Source organism: Dipodomys merriami, unplaced genomic scaffold (genome assembly GCF_024711535.1).
Source record: "Dipodomys merriami isolate MVZ:Mamm:240054 unplaced genomic scaffold, mDipMer1.0.p SCAF_496, whole genome shotgun sequence".
In the NCBI taxonomy this organism is placed as follows: domain Eukaryota; kingdom Metazoa; phylum Chordata; class Mammalia; order Rodentia; family Heteromyidae; genus Dipodomys; species Dipodomys merriami.
Window position 1 is genome coordinate 232885 of NW_027206064.1, and position 19268 is coordinate 252152.

Sequence of the window (19268 nt, forward strand, 5' to 3'; positions counted from 1 at the left end):
GTCAGGCTGCGACCTGCGGACCGCGGTTCGAAGCCAGCCCCCGGCGCGCTGGGGAAGGGGGCGGGGACAAAGTCCAGGAGAGTCTGACCGCCAATCAGCCGCCGGCAAACCGGAAGTGGCGCTGTGGCTCAGCGGGTAGAGCGCCAGCCTTGAGCTGAAGAGCTGCGGGACGGCGCCCAGGCCCCGGGTTCAAGCCCCACCGCCGACCCAAGCAGAAAAACGCTTCAAGTGTCCGCCCTCTCTTGGCAGATGGTCCCTGGAGTTCCAGGAGAGGCCAGCCCAGGCCCAGGGACCCCTGGCACATCCTCAGGCCTGGGACAGGTGGGGCCTGGAGAGGCCCACCCACAAATGCCCATCAGACAATGTGGGTCTCTCTCCATACTTTACCTCTCCCTCAGAGAGTCAGCCTTTTTTCCAGAACATTATTCTGGTGGCACTTAGGACATCTCCATGTGAAGGGCTGCACGGAGGACGAGCCCTTACAACATGATTCTGGTTTAATTTTAAACCATCAGAACTGGTTTTCCAGGGGTCCACCCTGCATAATCAGTGATCATCAGAATTGAAACCATCTTTGGATCTTTTACAGCTGATTCAATCCACCAGTCCCATTATAAATCTACCTTCCAAATAGGGTGTATCTATCCTAACTCTGATCATTTCTCATCGCCATCGTCTTTGTGGCCGCCCCGGTGGCCTAAACCAGCCAGGGTCAGCTTGTGTGACACTAATGGGGCATCTGCTATTTTCCTCCAAGCTCCAGCCCTATGTCTCTTCCACACACACACACACACACACAAAAAAAAAAGTTGCCAGGCGCCAGTGGCTCACATCTGTCATCCTACCTACTCAGGAGGCTGAGATCTGAGGATCAAGGTTCAAAGCCAGCCCAGGCAGGAAACTGAGACTCTTATTTCCAATAAATCACTAGAAAACCAGAAGTGGTGCTGTGGCTCAAGCGGTAGAGCGCTCACCTTGAGCTGAAGAGCTCAGGAACGGCGCCCAGGCCCAGAGCTCAAACCCCACAACCAACAACAACAAAGTCACAGAAGGTTCTGCACTCAAGTGGCCACAGAAATCTGATTTGGAGAGAGAGAGAGAGCCAGACGGTACCCATGCCCACCAAAGGGGGTAGCTGCTGTTGACCGTGTATCAGCAGGGGAAAGAGGAGGAAGAGGACCCAGTATTGCCAGCTCTGACATTTCAAATTTGGACTTCTATACCCCCCAAAAAAATCTCATTTTATTCGTTCAGCAGCCATCCCCTATCCCTTTCACCCCCCTCCTCCACTCCATCACCCCCCTCTCTCCCTTTCTCTCTCCCCCCCCTTTAGACATTCAGGAGGCCAAACAAAACAAACCCATGGTCCCAATTTAGCCTGCTGGCCATTAGTTCACAATCGCCAGCCTACATCTTAAACTTCTTTACTACATCATAAATTCTGTGAAAGTAAAGTCTGTGCACTCACTTGGTTATTTGTTGTTAATTCAGGAGTTTCCAACCCTTGGAAGGCACATATTTCTGGAGCCTGTGTGGGTTTACAGCTCCCAGAAGTACCAATAACCTCTACCTCAGAGGATGTCATTTTTTTTCCAGCATTGGTGTTTGCAGAAGGATTTGTTGATTATTATAGGACACAACAACGATTTGGCTTAAGATGTTTGTACACTATAGTCTCTCCTTACTTCAAACGGCCAGTAAAATCCTTCCCCCAAACAAATGGTAGATGCAAGGATGATTTGTGGTTGCGACAGTTTTTTCATCATCGTATTTGTGATCTTTGTAAGGCCAATGGGTTTTGCGTCCTGAATTATGAGCCCAGATACTGATCACATCAACCAACCAGAGACTCCAGTCTCTCCTGGTTCCTTTGTGGACACAGTGTTGGTCTTTAGTTGGAAGAGATAATAACAGAGAGGAAAGGCATAGAGATTCAAACAGTCAACAGAAGCCAACCAAGGAACTGAGAAATCGCCCAGACCTCAAAAGACATAGAAATCACCAGGCGCTGGCGGTGACTTACCATTGTGATCCTAGCTACTCAGGAGGCTGAGATCTGAGGATTAAGGTTCAAAGCCAGTCTGGGCAGCAAAGTCCAATCAACCTCTAATTAACAGGCAAAAAAACCAGGAGTGGAACTGTGGTTCAAATGGTAAAGCACCATCCTGGAATGAAAAAGTGAAGGGACACCACCTAGTCCTGAGTTCAAGCCCCAGTACCAGCATGCGCACACACGCACACACACACACACACACACACACACACACACACACACACACACACATACACACAGCTTAGATATCAAAAGCTTCTTATCTTTAGGGTAGTCAAACTTATCAAACAGCAAATGATCAGGCTTCAAAAGTCATAGAATGAAATAACATACCTCTGTTTTTAACAATCAACTGAATCTCAGGTAGGACAGACCAGATCTGGTTAGTCATATACCTGCTTGAGAAGTTCAACTTATCAACTAAAAGCTTCAATACTCCATATTTCTTTGCTTGTAGAGAAACCTATTCTGGATAACTTGGGCCCGTGGTTCCCAGGCAGAGATGACTGTTCCCCAGGAATCATTGTCATCTTAAGACATTCTTGCTGGGCACCAGTGGCTCAGACCTGTAATCCTAAGCTACTCAGGAGGCTGAGATCTGAGGATCGCGGTTTTGAGGATCATGGTTTTTTTAAAGCCAGACGGGGCAGAAAAGTCCCTATGAGACTCTTATCTCCAGTGAACCACTCAAAAGCCAGAAGTGGAGCTGTGGCTCAAAGTGGTAGAGAGCTAGCCTTGAGCAACAGAGCTCAGAGACAGTGCCCAGGCCCTGAGTTCAAGCCCCACAACCACCACCACCACCAACAACAAAAGACTCTTTCTTGGCTATCACAAGTCAGATAGCAATGCTACTGGTATGTAATGGATAGAGTCAGGTATAAAGCGAAACATTCCATAATGTACACACACACACACACACAGTGAGGGAGAGAGAGAGATCATATAAAAGGAGATTTTCTAGTGCATTTTGGGTGTCCCGGTATGAAATATGGCCTTAATAGTGAACAGATAAATCTCCCGATTTTTCACAAACTAGAACTTGAAATCATGTCACCTGCACAGAGAGAGAGAGAGGAAAACAGAGACTCTGACAGACAGAGAGAGAAAAGGACTGTTCCCTCCATTTAGCACATGGATCTGGTGACTCCCAGAAGCTTTCTGGAAGGAATGACAGCTGAGAACCCACAGCCCATGCTCAAGTGGATACCTCTGGACCAATTCTCTGCAAAAGCCCCGGTAAGCTCTTGATGGCTTCTTGCAAGAGTTCCTCCTCTCCAGATGTCTGCAGACGCTCAACAGACAGCGTGGTGGTGTCTGTACATGGGATGCGTGTAACATGAAGTTATCCTCTCTCTCTCTCTCTTTCTCTCTCTCTCTCTCTCTTTCCTGAGCAACATAATTAGGAGCCTCCTCCCCGGGGAAAGGCAGCTTAATGCCTAGTGCAGGAGCCCGGCTCCTGCGTCTCCAGCCATCTGCTACATTAAAGAAGGCCTTCTGTGGCCGGAATCCAAAACAGAAAATTAAAAGGGTTGCTTGCACCCAGAGTCGTAAAACAAAGAGGCTTTCTCAAGCAGGCTGGAAGGGAAACCCCCCACTCTTTCTTCCTGACTTAAACAGCATCTGTTTCTCCTGTTGGAAGGCACCCCATCCGCTAGTTAAACCCTGAATGCTTCTCCTCCATCCTCTGCCATACAGCCCCAGGGGAGCCTCACCCCAGGGGGTACCCCACTACACCTCCAGGGCAGCAGGTGAACATGTCGGGAGGGTTATGATCTGGGGGTGGGGTGGAATGGGGGAGCAGGGAGGGACCAGAGCTCTGCATTTTCCAGGAAACACTTGGTCTGCACAGCATCTTAACCCTGGGAACTCCAGAAGCCACACTTCTTGGTTTGAACGTGAATTTATGACCTCCGTGACCTTGAACCTCCCTCTCCTCATGCCTGACCTCTTACGGGCCAGAAACTTCTAAAACATCCTTAGCAAATCTCTTGGTTCCATAAAACATATAAGCCAAATACGGTGGCTCACACCTGTAATCCCAGCTACTTGGGAGGCTGAGGGCCAATTGGAGGCCAGCTCTGGCAAAAAAGTAAAACAAAATAAAATAAAAATAGCAAGGTCTCGTCTCAATCAGGCAGGTCTGGTGACAAAGACCTGGGATCCCAGCTACTCAGGAGGCCGTAGATAGTAGGATGGTAGTCTGAGGCTGGCCTCGGGCAAAAATGGAACACTGAAAAATAAGACCAAAAAAACCCTCAAAAACCAGCACTGGAGATGTGGCTCAAGTGGTAGAATAGCTGCTTAATGACTAGAAGGCCACAAGTTCAAGACTCAGTACTACCCCCTCCCCCAAAGTGCGCTCATTTTACAGGGCAATAGACTTGCCCCAGTTTTTACTCCCACAGGTAATCTTGTGTATGCCCAAGACCCTGGTATCTTCTACCACAGAGAGATCCTACATTTGTGTTTCCATCTGAAACTCAGCTAAGGCCCTGGGTTCGACTCTCCTCCTAACCTCTCTGCTGGATGGTCAAGGTGGCAGACTTTCTCTTCCCTCGCCCTTTCCAGCCCTCTTTCCCCTGCCCCTCTGTGATACCTTTCTTACGCCAACCACGGTCTAGATCATCTGCCACAGAGATAGATGGGCAGGGCGTTTATCATAGTACCCAAGCTCACAGATGATTAGCTCATGGATGGCCATATAATGTCAGCAAAATCCCTTAGGTTGATTGAAGGAGAGAGAGAGAGAGAGAGAGAGAGAGAGAGAGAGAGAGAGAGAGAGAGAGAGAGAGAGAGAGAGAGAATTTCCTCTTTACTGTTACTACTACTACTATTACTACTAAGCTAAGAGGGACTCAGAGACTGCCAGGTACCCATCTTGCCACCGTAGGAGAAAGTCTCTTTGGAAATAAAGCCAAAAAGAGAGGGGCAGAAGCTGAATTCCCAATCCCTGACACAAATCTTTTGAGTCCCTGGATCCAGCTTTACCTGAAGCCCTAAAATACATCCTCCTTAGACATTCCAGCTACATTAGCTGCTCCACTCTGCGTTTGTTTGTGCTAGCTACATATCTACCGCCACTGGACAGGTATTATCTGATCGCTGTCATCCTCTTTCCCAAAGCTGGTTCTCCTCCAGCCTTCCCTGGTTCAATACATGGCAGTTCCTACCACTGGATTGCTCGATCTATGCCTGGCCATCAGTCATCTTGGCAGATTGGAGAATGGGTCCTAAGCCTTTACTCCTCTCTGGGTTGGGAAGTGACACCTATGTACCCTTGTCTGTGTGTTCTTGCCACCAGAGAAGGTGAGCTATGTTCCTCTATCCCTTTGAAGTTGAATTTGGCTGTGACAACATTGCGCAGTAGATAGAACGTGAATAGCGTGGAGATAGTCTTTAAATATGCTGGGTAGTTTTAGCCTGATTTTGTGTGTGTGTGTGTGTGTGTGTGTGTCAGTACCAAGGTTTAAATTTAGAACCAACGCATGTCTCAGCCCATTTTTGCAATGGTTATTATTATTGTTGTTTTGTTATTTTTTTTTCTATCGTGGGGCTTGAACTTAGGGCCTGGGAACTGCTGCCCTGAGTTTTTTCCCTCAAGGCTAGCGCTCTACTGCTTTGAGCCACAGCGCCACTTCCAGTTTTTTTGGGTTTTTTTAAGTGGTTAATTGGAGATAAGAGTCTCAAGGTATGACAGTGCCCCTGGGGTTCTGATTTATTATGAAGCAGTACCCACCATCTCTAACCTGCATTTATTTATTTACTTCTTAATTCGGTAAGGTGATCAATATTTGTTGAGCACTTACTATTAGATCTTTTTCTTTCCCCCCATCGGTGGGGCTTGAACTCAGGGCCTGAACACTGCTGTCCCTGAGCTTTGTTTTTGTTTTTCCCCCTCAATACTGCTGCTCTACCACTTTGAGCCACAGATCCATTTCCGGTTTTTTGGTGGTTACTTGGAGTCTCGTGGACTTTCCTCCCTAGGCTGGCTTTGAACCGCAGTCCTCGGATCTCAGCCTCCTGAGCAGCTGGGATGACAGGCGTGAGCCCCCAGCATCTTGGAGCATCACTAGTATTTTCTGCCTGTGCCTGGCTTCCTTGGGCTTTCTGTCTGCATTTCAGAGGCTACTTCTTGAACTCAAGATCACGTGGTTGTGGTTTCTTCACCTGATCTCTCCTTGTTTTTGTCCCTCTCTTTCTCTCTCCATCTTGGAGACTTGTGAAAAGCGATGCCCAGCATGCACGACCTGCCCTCTCCGCCTCACTCAGTGCCTGGCTTCCAAGGCCTTTCCCGGCCATGTCTGCCCTCCCTCCCTCTCTTCACCACCAAGATTGGGTCTCCCTATTCCATTCCATACCTCCTCCTGAGCCTCCAGCCCTCTCCCTGCTGGGATCCACTTCTCACGAGTCACGACTTGATCAAAGTCCATACTCCCCACTGTAATTAAGCGTCTCTTCCCCACAGAGTCCGATTAGGCCCTCGCAGACAGCCCTACCTACTTCAATGACTACATACCAGAATACGACCCACCACCACCACCGATTCCTCCCCCCACCCCACCCCCAGCAGAACTGAGCCATTGGATTTAGCCCTCGTGCCTTCACTTACCAATTCAGCAGGAAGTGTGGACATGCGCAGGACTTGTGTGCTGGGCACCGTATCACTCAGTGGGAATTCAAAGGTGCTCGCTCTTCTGGCCCTGTAAAGGTTGCAGCCTCCTAGAGATGTGTGGCTGGGTTTTGTCTTCAAGATCTTTGAAGGGGGCTGGGAAGGTGGCTCAGTGGTAGAGCGCTTGCCTTGCGTGCATGAGGCCCTGGGTTCGATTCCTCAGAACCACATAAGCAAAAAGAAAAAAGCCGGAAGTGGCACTGTGGCTCAAGTGGTACAGCACTAGCCTTGAGCTGAAGAGCTGAGGGACAGCGCCCAGGCCCAGAGTTCAAGCCCCATGACCAGACCCCCCCCCCCAAAAAAAAGAGATCTTTGAAGGCTTAAGGAAAGATCTAGGGACCAGAAAGTCAGTCATCTATCATTTTAAAGCTATAACCTGAAGTGTTCACAGCACAGCAGACTCAACTTACCAATAAAGAACTCCTTGTTTTATTTAAAAAAAAAACTCCCAGGAATAATAGACCATTTGATTTATAAAAATATCAAGTAAGAACCAGGTACCTGTGGCTCACGCCTGTCATCCTAGGCTACTCAGGAGGCTGAGGATCGCAGTTCAAAGCTAACCTGGGCAGAAAAGTCTAAGAGACCCTTGTCTCCAATAAACCACTCAAAATAGCAGGAAGTGTCACTGGGGCTCAGGTAGTACAGCACTAACATTGAGCACAAAGAGGTTCAGTGACAGCGCCTAGACCCTGAGTTCAAACCCCGGGTGTGTGTGTGTGTGTGTGTGTGTGTGTGTGTGTGTGTGTGTGTGTGTGTGTGTGTGTGTGTGTGTGTGTGTGTGTGTGTGTGTGTGTGTGTATCCCTAGTCGCCCCCCCCCCCCAATAGGGTCTTTTTGTTTTAACCCAGAACCAACTTAGACTGTCTTTCTATATAGCTAAGGTTACAGGTGCATTCCCACACATTTGGCTTCTTCAAGGCCACCTACACTGTCCTTGAACTGCCAGCCTCCCATGCTTTACAGGCATGGGCCACCAAGCCCAGCCCTCTAGGGTGGAAGTTTTAGGACGAAGGATTGAACTATTTACTGCAATCATCAGAAAGGTTGTTATAGGTAGACCTATATAAGTATGAACCTGTACGTTTCACAGACTTTATATCCTTAAACAGTTCAGTGCTAAGTGTGGCTTTGTGTGTGTGTGTGTGTGTGTGTGTGTGTGTGTGTGTGCGCGTGTGCGTGTGCACACATACATGCCTACCCTGGAGCTTGAACTCAGGGCTCGGGTGTTGCGCTTGAGCTTTTTTTTTTTTTTTTTTGCATGCTATCACTTGAGCCACAGCTCCATTTCTACCTTTTATTGTTGATTAATTGAAGAAAAGAGTCTCAGACTTTCCTGCCTAGGCTGGCTTTTGAATGGAGGTTCTCAGGTCTCAGCATCCTGAGCAGCTAGAATTACAGGTGTGAAGCATCGTCAACCTGATTAGCTTTAGAAATAAATGAACACCTGTAATCCGAGAGCTTTGGAGACCAAAGCAAGAAGATGGAGCATTTAAAGCCAGTCTGGCTACATAATAAAATCTGTCTCAGCCAGGCACTGGTGGCTCACACCTGTCATCCTAGCTACTCAGGAGGCTGAGATCTGAGGATTGTGGTTCAAAGCCAGCCCAGGCAGGAAAAGTCTGTGAGACTCTGATCTCCAATAAACCACCAGAAAACCGGAAGTGGTGCTGTGGCTCAAGGGGTAGAGCGCTCACCTTGAGCTGAAGAGCTGAGGGACAGCGCCCAGGCCCAGAGTTCAAGCCCCATGGCTGACCAAAACAAAAAGCCTGTCTCAAAAAAACAAAAGGAAAGAAGAAGGAAGGAAAGAGCCATTATAGTTTTCATTAAAAATGAGGCACACTTGTGGAAATTAAAAATAAATAAATAAGGTAAAAATGTCTTGAAATCCTATGAACCAGGGGCGACTGGTTAATAAGTTAGTACAGCATCTTGCTAGACATACCTCCATGCGTAGGCACACTCATACGAATGAGTGACTTACTTTACGCCAACCACAGGACCATGCATCTTCCATGTTCTATGGAAGGCCATGCTAACCTTATAATCATCCTCTGTTGTTGTGTTTTAGTAAGAAAAATCTATGCAACTAGTTCACAGCTGGCTGTTGTGAATGCACGTATTTCTACAGCTTGTATCTACAACTCCTTGAACTAACCCCACCCATGTTAGCAAGCGTCGATCGTCACCTCAGATAGAACACCGTTGGTGTGAAGCAAGTCACAGGCAAGACTCAATCTTCACTTCCCACTTTCTATCACTTGAGTCTTAACTGGGTGCCGGTGGCTCACATCCATAATCCTGGCTACTCAGGAGGCTGAGATCTGAGGACCCCGGTTTGAAGCCAACCTAGGGCAGACAAATCCAAGAGACTCTCATCTCCAATTAACCAGCAAGAAGCCAGAAGTGGAGGCATGGCTCACGCAGAGCACCAGCTTTGAGCAGAAAAGGCCAAGCAAGAGTGCAAGGCCCTGAGTTCAAGTGTTAGTAGTGGCACACGTGCGCGCACACACACACACACACACACACACACACACACACACACACACACACACACACACACACACACACATACCATCGAATCCTACATGCTCTGATTCCTGCAACCCAGGCCCCTTCGGCCTCTCCCCTCACCCCCACGCCCTCTTTATCCTTCTCAATCGGGTCCCTTTGCTGTCCATGGCTCCCCCAACTGGCCATCACATTTCCAACTACACCCTCCGTTTTTGTTTCTTTGTTGGACATGAGGCTTGAACTCCCTGAGCTCTTCAGCTCATTAACCACAGCAACTACTTCTGGTTTTCTGGTGGTTCATTGGAGATAAGAGTCTCACAGACTTTCCCTGCCTGGGCTGGCTTTGAACCACGATCCTCAGCTCTCAGCCTCCTGAGTAGCTAGGATGACAGGTGTAATTACCAGCACCTGGCTCATGCCAATAACTCTCCTACAGGATGTGTTCTCCCTCCTAAAGTCATATTACGTTCCTCCTTCTCCTCGTCCTCCATGAAGCCTGGCTGGCCCCAAATGATTCTTTTCTTCTTCATATCTGGCATTCTATCTGGGAGGCTCATAAGAAGGAAAAGAGGCAGGTAGTGTAAGGTGGTAAGGGGTGTGTCACAGCCGTTTTACAGATAAGGAAATGGAGGTTTAGAGAAGAGAAGCTCTTTCATGAGTTTATACAGACAGTTAGTGATGATGCTAAGAATTCACAACTCAGCGAGAGCCTATCTTCTGAAGTCCTGCTCTAACCACTCCGCAATACACCATCTGCCCTCTTGTTTTTTTTTGGCCAGTCGTGGGGCTTGAACTCTGGGCCTGGGCACTGTCCCCTAACTCTTCAGCTCAAGGCGAACACTCTACCATTCGAGCAACAGCATCACTTCCTGTTTTCTGGTGGTTCATTGGAAATAAAGAATCTCACGGACTTTCCTATCCAAGCTGGCTTTGAACCATGATCCTCAGCTCTCAGCCTCCTGAGTAACTAGGATGACAGGCGTGAGCCACTGGTACCCAGCTTTGCCCTCTTGACTCACAGAATGAATGTAAAACTGTGTTCCCCCAACAAAACAGGTTTGATCAATCCTATAGCCAATGTCAGGGAACCACAGATATCTCTGTAAACTGAGCTGGGAAGATAGGACATGACTGAGCCAGAAAATAAATAATGTGTCGACGCACACCATTGGGATCTGTAACCTGAATCCGGGTCATTGGGGTGCCAGCCAAGTCACAAAGAACAAGCAGGCCATAAAACTTGGTGTTTATTCTAACGGCCAGGTAAAAGCCTTGAACAAGCTCAAAAGGCCCTGAGTTTGAATGGGGTTAGTGTTCTAACATGTTTATCTGGAGGGATAGGGAAACCCTTTCATTCTCTTTGCAGTGACGAGACGCTTCTGTGGCTGTATCTGTGACAATGCAGGCGCGTTACTAATGGGCCCTATTAGACACGATTTGCACTGATGAATCAAATCTGTTAAGCTCCTGAAAGTCAACGTGGCTTTCCAAGTCACGTGATGCGCTGTTTCCACCATGAAGAGGAGCCAGTGGGCAGGAAGCACAGGAGCCGGATCTCTGATGTCACCATTGCAGCTCTCTAGCCTGATCTCCGGGGTCATAATTACAACTTCCTTTCGGATTCCTTTATTCACTGAACAAACATTTGTTGGCCGCCTGTTAGTGGCCAGACTCTTAAGTTTGACCTTAGAGAACGGGTTATACAGCATAAATATACAGAGACCCTGTTTGCGTGCGGAATGCAATCAGGTCAGAGAGGCAAATTCAAATTGCTCCTTCTGTACTGTAATGACGCCATCTCCCTTATTCTTCTAATCATCATTAGCTGGGCTAAAACCTTGTTGTTGTTGTTTTGGGTCATTGTGGGGCTTGAACTCCAAGGCCGTTTGCTCAAGGTGAGCCCTCTACCATTTTGAGCCACAGCACCACTTCTGGTTTTCTGGTGGTTTATTGGAGATAAGAGTCTCACGGCCTTTCCTGCCCAGGCTGGCTTTGAACCACGATCCTCAGATCTCAGCCTCCTGGGTAGCTAGGATGACAGGTGTGAGCCACTAGCACCTGAGAAGTGACAGCTTTTGAAAGCTACCCTCACTGCGTCTGCTTTTACTGGTAGGCTACAACGTGGTAAGTTGGAGAGAATAGACATTAGCCATAAAGGGAAGCAATACCAGAGCTGCCCACACAGACCTTATAACCCAGGAGGAGAAATGGCCAATAACCACGTAGCTACACTGAACAAGAGAGACCATCGGCCGTTAGGGAGGGCAGAGAGCCAAGATAGGCAGGCTGCTCTCCTTACCAATAGCTGATTAAGAAGGGACCTGAGCGGGCGCCTGTGGCTCAGGCCTGTCATCCCAGCTACTCAGGAAGCTGAGATCGGAGGATGGACGTTCAAAGCCAGCCTGGGCAGGAAAATCCATGAGACTCTTATCTCCACCAGAAAACCAAATTTGAAGCTGTGGGTAGAGTGGTAGAGTGATAGACTTGAGCGAGAAAAAAAAAAAAAAAGCTCAGGGATAGCACTCAGGCCCTGAGTTCAAGCCTTGGGACTGGCACAAAAAAAAAAGGAAAAAAGAGAAAGAAGGAAGGAAGGAAGGAGGGAAGGAGGGAAGGAAGGAAGGAAGGAAGAAAGGAAGGAAGGAGGGAAGGAGGGAAGGAGGGAAGGAGGGAAGGGAGGGACGAAGGGAAGGAGGAAGGGAGGGAGGGAAAGAAGGAGGAAAGGAAGGAGAGAGGGAGGGAGGAAGGAGAGAGAGAGAGAGAGAGAGAGAGAGAGAGAGAGAGAGAGAGAGAGAGAGAGAGAGAGAGAACTGGTGACCTCTGTTTGCCACGAGGAGCTAGGGTTTGGCCCTCTACAGAGAGGAGACCCGGGACTACATGCAGTTTTTCTGGTGAGAGGGTCCTTCATAGGTTCTAAGGGTTTATTATCTCTCCCTGACCCCTAAAAAGCAAAGAATGTCCTATCTTCATAAAGGGAATTCTTTGCATTTCATCCCATCTTTGTGAATGAACCTGAGCCTGGCCCCTTCTTCCTGTCTGTTAATTTCAGATGCTGCATAAGAACTGACACCCAGTTGGGTGTCAGCGGCTTACGCCTGTCATCCTAGCTACTCAGGAGGCTGAGATCTGATGATCACGGTTCAAAGCCAGCCCAGGCAGGAAAGTCCGTGAGACTCTCATCTCCAATAAACCACTCAGAAAACAGGAAGTGGTGCTGTGGCTCAAGGGGTAGAGCGCTCGCCTTGAGCTGAAGAGCTGAGGGACAGCGCCCAGGCCCGGAGTTCAAGACCCATAACCGACAAAACAAAACAAAAAAAGTATCAGGAGGTTGAGACTGGGGTGGAGAGGGGGTTGGGAGTGGAGCAGCTGGAATCTAGAAGGAAGCATCCGGGTCAGTGACAAGGAATGATTTGGAGTACGTTGAGGTTCAGAGAGTGAAGCTAGCTCCAGGCTTTGAGTTAAAAGCTTTTAGGATGGAAGAAAGAAGAAGTTTTGGAGGACCACAGGCACTGGCCTGAGCTTCCTTTTGAGGAAGGAAGAGAGCCCAAGAGACCAGACAAACACTACACAGTAATGAACCAGACAGTCTGGGAGTTTAGATTCCTGATTGGTAAAAAGAAAAAGAAAGAAAGAGGGGCTGAGAAGGTGACTCAGTGGTAGAGCGCTTGCCTTGCATGCATAAGGCCCTGGGTTCGATTCCTCAGCATCACAGAAGCAGAAAACCGGAAGTGGTGTTGTGGCTCAAGTGGTAGAGCGCTAGCCTTGAGCTAAAATGCTGAGGGACAGCGCCCAGGCCCAGAGTTCAAGCCCCACGACCGACAGACACACACACACACAAATGACAAAGAAACTAGATGAAGCTCATTTTGATTATTCTTCTCTTGATTCCCTTCATCTTCATTTCTCATTGTTTCTCATGTAGCAAGCAAATATGAGCAGACTCAACTCTAGTTCTCTCTCCATGGAAGCATGAAGTGCCGGGATTACAGGCGTGAGCCACCAGCACATAGTTAATACTTCGGTTTTAAAGAAAGGACTCAATCCATGCCTGGAGTAGTGATGTCAAGTCTGCTCAGCCATCTGCTTCCCAGAGCGAACAGACCCCAGGCAGCACCACCCGAATCAGAACTTGAAGAAGGTCATAAGGTTCTAGAAACTCAGGGAGGAAGGGAAGAAAGGAATACCCACAGTTTGGAGTTCCCAATGGAACTGGATGAAGGAAGAGGATCCTTCAGAAGACGCCTTTCCTCCTCTGATTTGTCTCCAAAGCCGAGCCAGGCTTGGATGACAGCCCTGTCTGTGTGCTAACTCCATGGGAAGAGAACAGTAGGGATTCAAACAGCCACCGCTCTGCTCTGAAACACAGAGGTCCCCAATAATGAAGGCTACAGAGCTGGGTGCCAGTGACTCACACCTGTCATCCTAGCTACTCAGGAGGCTGAGATCTGAGGATCATGGTTCAAAACTCAACCCAGGCAGGAAAGTCTGTGAGACTCTTATCTCAAATTATCCACCAAGAAAGCCCGAAGTGGAGCTAGAAATCAAGTGGTAGAGCACCAGCCTTGAGTGAAAGAGCTAAGGGACAGTTACCCAGACCATGAGTTCAAGACCACCTCCCCCCCAAACACAGAACATACCAGTGGCTGGTATTTGTCGCACTTATTGAGAAGTAGATACTTCAGTTGCCTGCATCCCAGGGTTCAGCAAACCAACTGCCATCACACACCAAAGATCCTATGAAAGCAATTAAATCAAACTGCTTTTCCAGATCCTTAAAACTGTGCTCTCACACAGCTCTATGTCCCAGAAGCCACACACTTACCCACATCATTCCAGTCCTCGAGTTTATTTATCCTCAATCTATTCATGTGCATTTCCTTCATCACCCTTACTGTTTTAGAAAATGGTTGTTTTTCTTCTTCAAGATTTACATGAGTCAAGCACTGCAGAAATAAATAATGCTGAAGGAAACAGTTCTATAGCTTGCCCTGGCTCTTCCAAGATCCTAATAGCTGTGTCTATTCATCCAGAACGTGTCTCAGAAAGGATTTCACAGCTCGACACAAGTGCTTCATTGGGTCATCCTGGTTCTTCAGGAGGCTGAGATAGATCTGAGGATCACAGGAGACTGAGATCTGAAGATCACAGTTCAAAGCCAGCCCAGGTAGGAAAGTCCATGAGACTCTGATCTCCAATGAACCATCCAAAAAGGCAAAAGTAAAGCCTGTGGCTCCATTGCTAGAGCCAAAGCCTTGAGTGAAAAAAGCTTAGGGACAGTGCCCAGGCCCAGAGTCCAAGCCCCAATGCCAGTACACAGACACACAGACACACACACAGACACACAGACACACACACACACTGCACTTAACACTTTACAATATGCTTTTCCCCACTTAACATGTCCTTGGAGCCTTCCTAGGCCACTGTAGATTATATGCTAAATCACATCGATGCTGAAACGGCTCCACAAATGGGTTTTGCGTTGTCTTGCTGGTTTTGTTTTTGTTTTTTGTTTTGGGGTTTTTTTTTTCTTCTTGCATCACAGAGCATTCATGCATCTGCTGAGCGTTCGTGCAACTGCGTGAGCTCGGGATGAGCCCTGGGGTGATTGCCAGTTCTGCCCCATTTCTGGCATGCTGAGAAGGACAGGCTGGGGCCTGTGCCCCGGGCCTGCATGTGCGCATCTCTGCCGGACAGAGTTGAGGCAGCAGCAGAAGCCGTGTGAAAGGGTAGCGGCCTCCTCGGTTTTGAGAGATGCTGCCAAGTGTATTCTAAAAAGGCGGTGCCAACTCTCACTCCCACTGGCAGTGTGTGAACCGCCCAGTTGCGCTTTCATGTTGTCCTTGGCTTTTATGGAAGGGCAAGCAGAGACACAGCCGCTCGGGCTCCGCGCCTGCGCTCACCCTGGGCTGCGTGCTCGGCAGAGCAGCTCGCCATCTTTTAGCACCTGCCGTGAAGTTCTCCACCAGGCCCTGTGGGAGCAGTGAGGGAATCTAAGACTGTTTCTGAGAAGGGCTTTCTGAGAATCCCTGAGAGACAGGCAGAGACAGGGTACAGGAGGGCAGAAGGTGGTCAGAAGGCCACCATGCAAGGTACCTCTCACAAAGGAGCATGGTGCCACACCCATGGATACCTCTTAGCCCTTCTCCAACACACACACACACACACACACACACACACACACACACACACACACACACACACACACACACGCTTTCCAGTTTTCTGTGCCAAGGACAGCATGAGTTGTGCATGTAAAAGGCACCTGTAGCCAGGCACTGGTGGCTCACGCCTGTCATCCTAGCTACTCAGGAGGCTGAGATCTGAGGATGGTGGTTCAAAGCCAGCCCGGGCAGGAAAGTCCATGAGACTCTTATCTCTAATGAACCACCAGAGAACCGGAAGTGGTACTGGGGCTCAAAGTGGTAGGGTACTATCCTTGAGTGATAAAGCTCAGGAACCTGTGCCCAGGCCCCAGATTCAAGCCCCAGGACTGACCAAAAAAAAAAAAAAGCCTGTATAATCCTAGCTACTCAGGAGATTGAGGATCACAATTCCAAGACAGCCTGGGTAGGAAAGTCTGAGAAACTCTTATCTTCAATTAAGTACCAAAAAGTTGGAAGTAGAGGTATGGCTCAAGTGGTAGCGTGCCAGTCTTCAGCAAAAATAAAAACATAGAAACAACAATAACAAAACAAAACCCTACTGGACAGAGCCAAGACCCTAAGTCCCTGAGTTCAAGCCCCAGTACTGGCATAAAATTAAAACTTAATTAATTAATGTAGTAAAATAAAAAGCCCGCTGATGGTGCCATGATATCCTCTTGGTCCTGCGTGTAGAGAAGAATGCAAGGACAGTGTGATTTTCTGGCCACCGACAATGGTATCCCAGTGGGTTAGATCCCAGCTCTGTGTTGCCAATCACTTTGTCTTTAAAATTCTCCATTGCTCTCTCTACTCAACCTACTCCTCTTTGTATGACTAAAGGCTGCTATGGGCAAAATGGGTGTTCCGTCCATGTGACCAGAAATAATGAGAGAAAGGAGCCAAGTACAAGCCCCAACTGGGCCTCTGGTCAGAAGCTTCGATTAGTCACCATCAGACAAGAGAAAAACAGCCCCAATTCTGGGGCTCACCATTTGTATACACTTGCAGGGCGAGAGCCCTTCCAACGCGTGTATCTAGGTACCCGGTGGTGTTTAATTCTCTTCTTCCTGGTTCTCCCCCACTGTGCATAGTTCACAACACTTCCCTGATTTTACAGAGCATTCAAAAAAAAAACCAACAAAAAAGAACCATCTCAAATGATGCTCACCCAAAGCATCCTGGGAGCTGGGAAGGAGAGACATTCAGGGGGGAGCAAGGGGCTGAAGCCAAAGGACTAGAGTCCCTCTACCCCCCCAGCCGTGATGTGGCTTGCCTATGAAGCAAGTCCTTTGTCCCCAGCCTGTCTGCAGGGGAATCTTTAGGTCTCAAAGCACAACCTTTCCTCAAGGCTTGGGTGTCCCGGGTAACCAGGCCATACAGGGAGCTCTCAGCCTGGCTTCTGATCTGCAGAGGGGCTGAGCTCTTGTCTGTGACTTCATCTCTGTATTCATATATATATTTAACGTTCAGTTAAACTCATTGCTCTGAGCCCAAAGCTTGCTACCGAATACCACTCTTTCCCTTTAGGATTCATTTACCTTAAGTTTGGGATCCTGGATATATATTCTCTCTCTGTCTCTGTCTCTCTCCCTGTTTTCTAAGAAAAATTAGCGTGTGTGTGTGTGTGTGTGTGTGTGTGTGTGTGTGTGTGTGTGATCAGAAGCATCAGGGCTGGAGCCCCCAGGTTGTGGGCGTGGGAGAGCTGGGCACACAGTTCCCACGGGGAACCTGCCGGAATATATGGGTCCAGTCTACCTGACTTTTGAATGGGAAGAGGTTTGCTTATCTCCATTTTAGAGGTTGAAAGTCCAAGATTCGGGGACCCTATTGGTCCAGTTTCTGATGAGGGCCTAATGGCAGGTGGCATCAGCAAATGGGGTTTTTTTTTGGGGGGGGGAGGGAGGGGGAGAAAGACACATGGATAAGCAAGAAGCCAGGGAGCAATTCAGAGGTCAGGCTCATTTTTGTAAGAACTCACTCTGGACAAGAGCTTTGGGGGTCCCAGGAGAATGACCTCAATCTACTCGAAAGTCCCGCCCCTTAAAGGCCCCACCACCCCTCCCGCAATGCCAGTAGGTGTATGGTCGGGCAGGGGCCAAGCTTGAGCCATCCTAGAGGTAAGGGTCTACGAAGAAGGCCTTGTCCACTGCTTCCAGGACACACAGAGAGAACTAGATGAGAGCTAAGGTTTATTAAACAGGTACGGTACACTACGTGCGATCGCTCTCATTCCACATCAGCTGCAGAGCAACTACATCAGGAAAGAACTAGAAGAAACGGAGGCACACAAACGGGATCGGCTTGATCAAAGACATACAGAGAGAATTGACAGAATGAGGATTGATAGCTTCTAGAGAGTCGGGAGGTGAGGAGGAATGCAATGGGGGGGGGAGGGTAACTGGACTTGGTGAGGTCGAGTGACCATTCCTTAGAACTATGGGAAAGGCTTCTTGTGACAAGCCTTCTGCTTCTCCCGCTCTTCATCGGTTTCTTATGGCTCCTGGACAGACTCAGTGCTGACTTGAAGATGGGTGTGGTGGAACATACCTGTCATCTCAGCCCTCTGGAGGCTGAGGCAAGATGATTGTTAAGTTCAAGGTCAGCCTAGGCTACACAGCCAGATCCGTTAGTTGGCTGGCACAGGGGAGAAAATTCCCGTGGTGGCTGTTGCTTTATGGTGGGCTTCGGTAGGCCAGAGCAAGAAGGACCCAACTGACATCTCAAGAGGAGGCAGGTAAGGCTGTCAGTCCCGTGGCCATGTGGCAGAGCCAAGAGTGGGCCCCTGAGTCAGGACCTGGGCTAGCCTTTCCTGGAAGGAGCAGATGAGCTCCTTTTCCCAAGTCAGCAGGGACCTGGGCATCTCAGGACTCCTGAGGCTGAGATAAACCCCCTTAACTATTTTCTTTTCACTCAAAATACTTGAATAGCTTAGTACCAGTGGCTCACATCTGATCCAGCTCAGGAGGCTGAGATCTGAGGATCTCTGTTCAAAGCCAGCCCAGGCAGGGAAGTCTGTGAGACTCTTATCTCCAAAAAAACACCAGAAAACCGGAAGTGGAGCTGTGGCTCAAGTGGTAGAGCGTTAGCCTTGAGCTGAAGAGCTGAGGGACAGCGCCTAGGTCCTGAGTTCAAGCCCTACAACTGACAAACAAACAAAAAAGGCATTAATAATGTCAGTTTCTGTATTTGAGTATTCTTTAAAGCTGTAATGGTATTTAATTATTTCTGTGTTTGATCCAAGCCTCTGGCCTTCATCAGATCTGAATTTAGTGTTACATTAAAAGGATCCTCTGTGTGTGTTTGTGTGTGTGTGTGTGTGTGTGTGTGTGTGTGTGTGTGTGTGTGTGTGTGTGTGTGTGTGTGCATGCATGTGTGCATACTTAGGCTTGAACTCAGGGCCTGGCTGCTGTGCCTTAGTTTTTTCCGAATCAAGGCTAGCCCTTACCTTCTCTTCCAGCGTTGTGTTGGTTAATTTGGAGATTCGAGTCTCACAGACCTATCTTCCCAGTCTGGTTTTGAGCCTCCATCTTCAGATCTCGGCCTCTTGATTAGCTCAGATTACAGGTGTCAGCCACTGATGCCCTGGCTACCAAATAGATCTTCAAGAGTTGAGCCACTACCCCTTCCCTGCTCCAACCCTCCCAGTCTGCCGCAGATTTGTAGCCCCTTTGACGGCCATCTTTTGTTTCTCCTCCAGAGACTGTTCTTGGGTCTGAGCAGGAGACAGGAGTACATGAAGCAGCTGAAAGATCTAAGGGAGAGGAAAGTCCGGAAGTTTACAGGGAAGATGGCTGATTCCTGCCAAGTTTGGGAAGGGAGGGAGAAGGGGGGGGAGGAGGGTGAAAAAGTCAGACATCTGGTTGCTAGTTGTGTTTCCTGTTGAAATTCAG